We start from the raw sequence: 8,451 nt of genomic DNA on the forward strand, positions 1-8,451 counted from the left end.
CTTTTATTGAAAAGATGAATGGAAACAATTATAATTGTTTGTAGGCCCCTTATGACCCAAGTCCTACACCCACAGCCAGATGATTAATATTCAAATTTCTATTCTGGTGGGAGCAGAAACTCAGTATGGCAGGAATAGGAGTTATCTAGTCAGAATTATGCCTGACATAAAGCTGAAGGCTCTCCTTGTGCATCAGTTCTTTTGTGTTATAGAATAGAGTTTGTACTACTTTAATGACCATTTTTTAAGAAAATTAAAATGTAGTTATTACTCCCCAGGTATGGGTCTGAAGAACCATTTTGCCTAATCAGACTCAGAAATAACATGTTGCTTCTTCTTCTTCTTCTTCTTCTTCTTCTTCTTCTTCTTCTTCTTCTTCTTCAAAAATATGGATTCCAGAATCAAGCAAGCCTTCCAGAAGGAAATCATCTGCCCTATCTGCATGAAGTACTTTATAGATCCAGTCACCTTAGCCTGTGGGCACAGCTTTTGTAGGCCCTGTATCTACCTTGGCTGGCATGATCTCTCAGTTCTTGTTACCTTCTCTGTATGCAAGCAGATGGTACAGAACAGAGACTTTAAAACAAATGTTCCTGTGAAGAAACTGGCAGCCCTGACCAGGAAAAAAAAAAAACAGTCTTTGGCAATTTCTGAGCTTTGAGTAACACATGCGTGAGACTCATAAGGAGATGAAGAAGATTTTCTGTGAAGAAGACAAGAACTTTCTCTGTTTGCTCTGCTCTAAATCCCAGGAGCATGAAGCTCACACACATGGCCAATCGAAAGTGCTGCTGAGGAGCACAGGGAAAGTGATTCCTCTGAAGATCCATTCTTAAAAAATCAAAGAAATCAACATGGGTCTGTTTTCTTGGGGGAACAGATGACTCTATGTTTCCCATTCAGAATGCCTTCTGGGTTCCAAGTCTCAGGCTTCCCATATTTGACAAACATCTGAAAGGAACAAAGAAAACATAATGACCCTATTATTTTCAATGAGGTTAATTTATCTCTCATTTCTGATTTCTTCCCTATGTGAAGGTCTGAATGTTACACTATTTTTTTGCTGCTTCTCTAACTTATGGTTCTTGTACAGAAGAATCTGCTGAAGAAAATGCAATGTTTATGGGAAAAATATTGTGAAAGTCACAGAAACCTGGCCATGGAGATATTGACTATGGACTCATGGGAGGTTAGTGCTATACTTCTGCCTTCAACATAAACTTAGGGGTCATATATGCAATATTTAAAGTAGGAAATAGATCTGAAACCCTAGTATTCTCTAGGATTGAACAAGAAAGGGGAGGAGTCAATAGTAAAAGTATTTCCTCAGTTTCTAGTTATACAAGTTTGGCCCTTAGATAGGGTTTCTATTTGAGACACAGATATTAGCAAAATCACTCTGCTTTACTACATGTAAAGGTACACTTAGTACTTACACAACAGGTATAAAAAACTAGGCCATTTCAAAATTTCATATGTGCTGGGATGATGTAAATGGCAGGCAAAAGTGGCATTTGGTAGTTACTGAAAATTCAAATGTAGCTTCCAAAGCAGATTAAGCTGACTGCTAGTGAAAAATAAGTGGTCATAAATGGGTGCAAAATTTCAGAGAGAGGGATAAATGGTTCAAATATAAGAACAGTCTGAAATTACTCCAAAGAATTAATATTTAACAGCATTATATAAAGTATGGAGGGGAAATATGATTAGTGAAGCAGCTTTGTGTTTGAGTAGAAGATTACAAATTTGAGAATAATTTTTAAATAACTAATTTTTTTGTGGATGTTTATCCTGAGTGTCTTATAATTTAAATTAAAATTAATTTAAAAATTGTTTCATGATAACTCTATTACAAATAATAAGCTAAATAACATGCAGAAAACAAGGCTGCAAAAATCTCTTATTGGAAAGGTTAAGATACAAATCAGAAAGGAAAATGACCATCATGTAAATAAGTAAAATTCTTGATATATTAGAGCACAATAACATTTTTTAGACTAATTAAGCAGGAAAGGTGAAAATGAGTAAAAGAGCACAGACTGCAAATTAGGTTTAAATTTTAAATAGTTGGTGGCAAAATTTTTAACTCAAAAAATACTTTAAGATTAAATTCTGAAGAGGAACATAGCCATAGAATGTCAACCCAGAGAGAAGCACATAATAAATAATTGCACTGGTATATTGGGAGGGAGGTTACTGAAGTTATGGTGAAGTTGATGTCATAGATTGGAATGACTTTTGAAGAGAATTTAAGAAAATGGTCTCAGAGAGATAATAAGATCAGGTGCTAAATGACACTTCAGTATTACAGTTAGCTGGGTGAAGTGCTTGGAGATGACTATTGCACTCTGAAGTTACAGTATGTAGGTTTAAGTGAATTGGCTTAAACTCAAGAAGAGTGAATGGATTTCAATCTATTCATTGTAGTCTAAAGTCCTTAAGTATGAAATGGGTTATGTTTCCTCACATATGGGTTGGAAAGGATAAAACAATTTTGTGTGTGTGTGTGTGGATTGTTTTAGAAAACTCTTTATCATGAATTAAGTGAATGTAACCTGTTGATTAAAACTGTTGATGCAGAGAAAAGGACATGGTAGTGCAGTCTTGTAATCTCAGCTGATTGGGAGGCTAAGGCAAAAGGATTACAAGTTTGAGTCTAGCCTCAGCAAATTAATTAGAAAGAAAGAAATGAGCCATGAGTATTTGTAAAAAAGGAAAGGAATAAAATTTTGTGGATTCTGAAAGTTTGACAAGATGAAGGCTTAAATATGATTGTTAATAATACAAATAAGAATCTGGGAGTTTATTTTATTTTTTGTTTGTCCTTTTAAAATACACATGACAGTAGAATGTACTTTGACCTATTATTCATACTTAGATTATAACTTATTCTGATTAGAATCCCATTCTTGTGATAGTACATGATGTGGAATTCCAATGGTGGTATATTGATATATAAACATAGGAAAGTGAAGTCCTAGAATTAGGGAGTTTCAACAGGATTTAGAGGGATAGGTTCATATTTTGATGAATTTAATTTTACTGCAGAACTACATAAATTTAAGAAGAGAAGCAATCAGAGTTGAATATGGGAAGATGCCTCCATTTTACTATGAGGAAGAATGGCATCATTCAGACAGGATGCAGAAAGAGAGGAAAGACATTTTTGAGCAGCTAAAAGAGAGTAAAACCAGAATGATTCATATGACAGAGATCTCAAGATGACCTGAAGGAAATATGCCACAGACAAGATGTGGAGTCACTCCAGGTAACTACTGATACATGGGGATATAGGACAGGCATGTATAGCTATTTCATTTCACAACTGAAATCCACTTCCCTTGTTGCTTCAAGTTTGGTTGTACAAACATATTTCTCCACAACTGTGATTACTTTGCTACGAGGTCACTTCTTCCAAGAAATTCTAAAAACAAGGATCCCTCCTATGTTATCTGTAAGTAACAAAAATGTATGGAATGATTAATGGATAGTCCCCTTCTGAAAATCAACAACATATTTGAGACTTTTAGAAATTCACCAAGTAGTAAGCTGCACATGGGTATTCTTGTTAATTCACAGACATAACAAGATGGGGTGATTCAGGAATATTGACCTTATTGTTACTGCTTTGTGTCTGCTCACCTGAGACACAGGGTCTTTAGACAATTGCTGGGATTTATTTATGGTTGCAGCAGAACCCAGACTCCACAGCATCATCCCCTCCCACACACACAGAATATTGCAGAACCACACTTTACCAGGATTCTATAGTGGACTGTGTTCTATTGAGTAGAAAAGAAGTTGGAAATGCACCCTAGGATGGAAGACAGAACTTCTTGGGAACTAGTAGCTTCTGGAGCTGATTCAAAAATCTCACACTGTACTTAATGGTAGAGGGATCTTGTAAAAATCACTCAGAATATTTATTTTTCTTTTCCCAGGTCATTGGAGACACAATGTACAGGTGAATGTTTACATGCCTCCCAACAGATCCTTTTGCAGTTTTTACAGTACTTGTCAGGACTATTACAGCGCATGATTCATTGGAATACTCAGTCCCTCTTGTAATTGATCTGCTTTTTTCTTCCCCCACCTATTTGACATCTCTCTTAGTTCTCATTCTCAGTAATTTTAGGAGTAGCTTCAATAAAAATGTTGCAAAAGAGAAATTATTTCAAAATCCTTCCATTCCTGGTTTTCTTTCCAGTTCTGGAAAGCCTATGCAGATGAAGGAGAAATACTAAGTGTACACAAGGTTGATGAAGTCAAACACCTCACAGAGCTAATAGTGGGAACACAGGCTAACAGGAGAGGTAGAGTGCTCCAATGTGTGAAACCTCTAGAGATTTGTTAATTTTGTATGTATAAGTTGACAGTTTAAAATGATAGTTGAAATAAACTTAAAGCATTAGAACTCTGTGGGTCCTCCAGGCTAGCTCAGCTCCAGAAACCAGATATCACTGCCTAGAATTCTTCTGACAGTCTCCCTGTGAAGGAGGCAATAGCCAGTTCTAGTTCATAGAGAAGCTTTTGACTGCAGATAGGGAGATTTCAGTGCAGACTGGAAATGGACACCAGATTTTTACTCTTATATATATGCAAGTGAACAGAAAACTAAGCATATTTACAGAATTTGAGGAGTAACAGAAAGGATTAAAATGGATTTCAACAGCATTTAAAATATATTTAAATATTTAGGAACTGTGAATAAGAATTAATTTCACAAAGTGATGATTTCTGTATTTCCACACCTGTGTGTTGCTAGAATTCTTATAAAGGGTCATTTCAAGAAAAGTCATGATTTTCTGACTTTACATATGTTCACTGCATCTTCTTTATTGCAGGATTGAATCTATGCAGCTGTATATAGCCCAGCCTCTGAATCCAGAACTCAGTGCAGGGCCCATCACTGGATTAATCCACAGCTCAATTGCTTTCAAGGTAAACATAAGCGCTTTGTCAGTATTCTCATATGTATTATTTGTTCTTAGGACCACATGGGTGGTATTTCCCTTTTATTAAATATCTTACTTATTTTTATAAATAAATAATATGACTGCAAATCCTTGAGTATGTATCTATAGTCAAATTTACAGTATAAAGACTGAAAAATAAAAAAAAACTACATAAATATAATCCAGGCTCATATGTCCTGAGGTATATATAAAACAAGCAATATAAAAATTGGTAATTTTAATAAACAGAGCTATACTCAGATTTAAGTTTCATATTCAATTTCACAAACAAATTTATGCAGTTGTTCAGTATGTTCAGTATTTTAAAAAAATGGCCCTGGCATTTTAACTTGGGGCCTCCCACATATTAGGCAAGAACCCTACCAGTTAGCCAGATATGCAGCCCCAGTATTTTTTGTAACAGAGTCTCATGAATTTGCCCAAGCTGGCGTTGAACTTTTCATCTGCTGATCCCAGTCTTCTGGGATTTCAGACATAAGCCACCTTACTCTGCTAAATTTGAATTGTTAGGAGAAGCTTTGGGGGGTAAATAGTTGAATAGTACTTTATGTTGTTTGTACCATGGGTATATATGATTTATATGACATAAAATTTTGAATAGCTATAGAAAATCTGAGAAAATAAATCAACTTTATCACCAAGAAAGGAAAATAAAAATAAAAATGATTTCAGTTTGCTCAATATAAAAAGCTACATGTTAAATCTCATAAATTCAGGGCAGTGCAGAACATGCAGAAAACTTAGGGATAGTGAAAAGATTTGCATAAATAAATATTAAATTATTCTTTCTAAAATTACAAGATTTGAGGAATAACAGAAAGGATTGAAGTGGATTCCAGCAGCATGTACAATATATTTGAATATTTAGGAAATGAAAAAGAATTAATTTCATAAAGTGATACTTTCTAAAATATATAAATAGATTTTTATACAGTTGCTTATAAAAGCTTACAAGAGAGAAAATCTTCACCTCTCATCCAAAGAATGACACCTTTTTTTTTGAAATAGGAATATTTTTCTGATACTTATTTTTTATGTCTCCAGAGAGTTCAGGACATCCTCTCTGTAGCTATTTTGAAACAAAAATAAAATTAAAAGATATTGGTTTCATATTTGACTCAATATTTGATTTTTCACATTGTCAACAAGTTTATGAGTCTGTGGTAAGGAATTTATTTGTTCTGTAGAATTACTATTCATGCCCATAATTTATTAGATTTTTACATCCAAAATCATTGTTGCTGTTACAATATCACATTTCTCAGTAATATCATTTCTTCACAGGAAGACTTTTTTTAAAGACTTTAACTTTTTATTTTTTACATTCATGTCTGCAATATTTTTCTTACAGTTGCTATTACTCTGTGTCCTGAAAGAGCCAACTGCCACGTCTTCCTGTAAAGAGAGTTGAGAAGCATGAATGTTGGATGTGATCCACAAGGTGCCCCCTGGATCAGCCTAACATCAGAATGCTTTCTTGCGTGGGGTACTCAGACTTTTACCATTGGCAGATATTACTGGGAGGCGAAGTGGGAGACCCTTGAAACTGGGCAACTCTTGGAACTGGGCTTTTGGAGTCTGTAATGATTATTGGAAAAAGAACAGAAATTACAAGATGGATGAGTTGGAGGGGCTCTTACTTCTTGGATGTGTTATGGAAGATTTCTATTGCACTCTCTTTACCACCTCCCCAATTGTACTTCAATGTGTACCAAGGCCCATTAGCCAAATAGAAGTATTTCTGGGTTATGAAGTTAGAACTGTGAGCTTTATTAATGTTGCTCAAATTTGCTGATATACAGGATTCATTCCTGTACCTTTTCTCCCTATCTTTAGCTTGTTTTCTGCTGTCATCACTTGTGACCAGACATAGATAAGGACTATGCCCCAATGTATGGGAAATTCAACATCTAAGGAAGCCCTCCACCTTGGGTCTTATCAAACATGACAAACAGGTTGCATTTTGTTAACTTTACATTCCTTCTAATGTTGTGAAAACCTATTTAATGTGTTATTAATTATGGTGATAATATTAAAAGCCCATATATTCCTAAAATTTATGTTTTTTAAAAATTTATTCATTTGAGGAATATAATTGCCTATGGTACATGAAACAGAATATACTTTCTGGTTTTACTTTATTCCTGAACTGTCACAAATGAAAGAATAGATAAAGTATGATTTAATAAAGTTAAAATTCAACCTAAGAGAACATGTCTTTTTCTCTAACCAAACAAGCATAACCATAAAGACTCAATGGTTGTAAGAACATAATTTTCTCCCTTCTTTTTTATCTAACTTTAATTTACTCATCTTGGTCCGTTTTCTGTTGTTTTCACACAAAATCTGCAACTGAGTAAATTATAAAGAAAAGATTTACTTACCTCACAGTTCTGAAAACAGGTAAGTTCTTGGTCATGGTGCCTCAGTTTCTGGTGTGTTTCATAATAAATCTGCTCATAGCAGAGAAGCAGAAGGAGAAATCTTTCAGTGCAGAATGTTGGAGGACAGGGGTGGCATCCTTCATAACAATGCACTTTCTTAAAAATAACTCTCCAAGGGCCCAGAATTCACTCTTTTATTTAGGTTCAGTCCCAGGAGAAAGGCACTGATCATTTTTCATGACTTAAAGGCCCCATCCCCAAACACCACTGCTCTATGAAATTACACTTTAACTTGGTTTTTATTGAGGACAAAGCATATTCAAACCATATTACTATATATTTATCCTGTCCATAATACTGAGTAATCATGCCTAATTGTCTGTGTGATGATTTCTTTTCTAAAATTATAATCATACATGTGAATATTTACAATTATTAGTATTCTCCTTTGCATTGGCAACCACAAGACAATCAATCTAGAGCTGAATCTAATAGTTATACAAGTGGACAAAAAGAAACCTGAGCACTACCTATACATAGTCCTTTACAGATTGACTTAAGTCTCATAGAGAAATTGCCCAGACAAGACATAAAAACAATAATCATTGAGGAAAAAATTAATTGGTCTGCATTAAAATTAATGACTTTTTGCTTAAAAATACTATTCCTCAAGGGTAAACATACAAAACTGGAGTTGGAAAATTGCCATGCACTATAAGCTGTGCCTGTAGCTACTTGGAAGCCTGAATAAGTGGTTGGTTTGATTCCAGGTGTTCAGAGCAATAAAGCAAAATCTTCTCTCAAAAAAAAATATAACTAGAACCAGGCATGATCGTAGATGCCTTTAATCGGAGCCACTTGGAAGGCTATGGCAGTATGGTCAGAGGTTTACCAAGGCTCTAAGCAACTTAGTGGGATACTTTCTCATAAAATAGAAGTGACATGGTATGTGATTCAGTGATAAAGCTTCCCTGGGTTCAATTCCCAGTGCCCCTCCCTCCAAAAAATATATTTACCAAGTATGTATGAAAGATACAATATATATGCATCATAGATACTATGTTGGTGGTCCTGAATTGTCAGTTTGGATT

General features: G+C 34.7%; 1 pseudogene; it reads left to right on the top strand.

Annotated features, from left to right (window-relative positions):
• The first annotated feature begins 388 nt into the window (after positions 1 to 388).
• LOC143639878 (tripartite motif-containing protein 51-like) lies at positions 389 to 6,839 on the top strand (annotated as a pseudogene).
• The last annotated feature ends 1,612 nt before the right edge of the window (positions 6,840 to 8,451 follow it).

The sequence above is a fragment of the Callospermophilus lateralis genome (assembly GCF_048772815.1).
Source record: "Callospermophilus lateralis isolate mCalLat2 chromosome 14 unlocalized genomic scaffold, mCalLat2.hap1 SUPER_14_unloc_1, whole genome shotgun sequence".
In the NCBI taxonomy this organism is placed as follows: Eukaryota; Metazoa; Chordata; class Mammalia; order Rodentia; family Sciuridae; genus Callospermophilus; species Callospermophilus lateralis.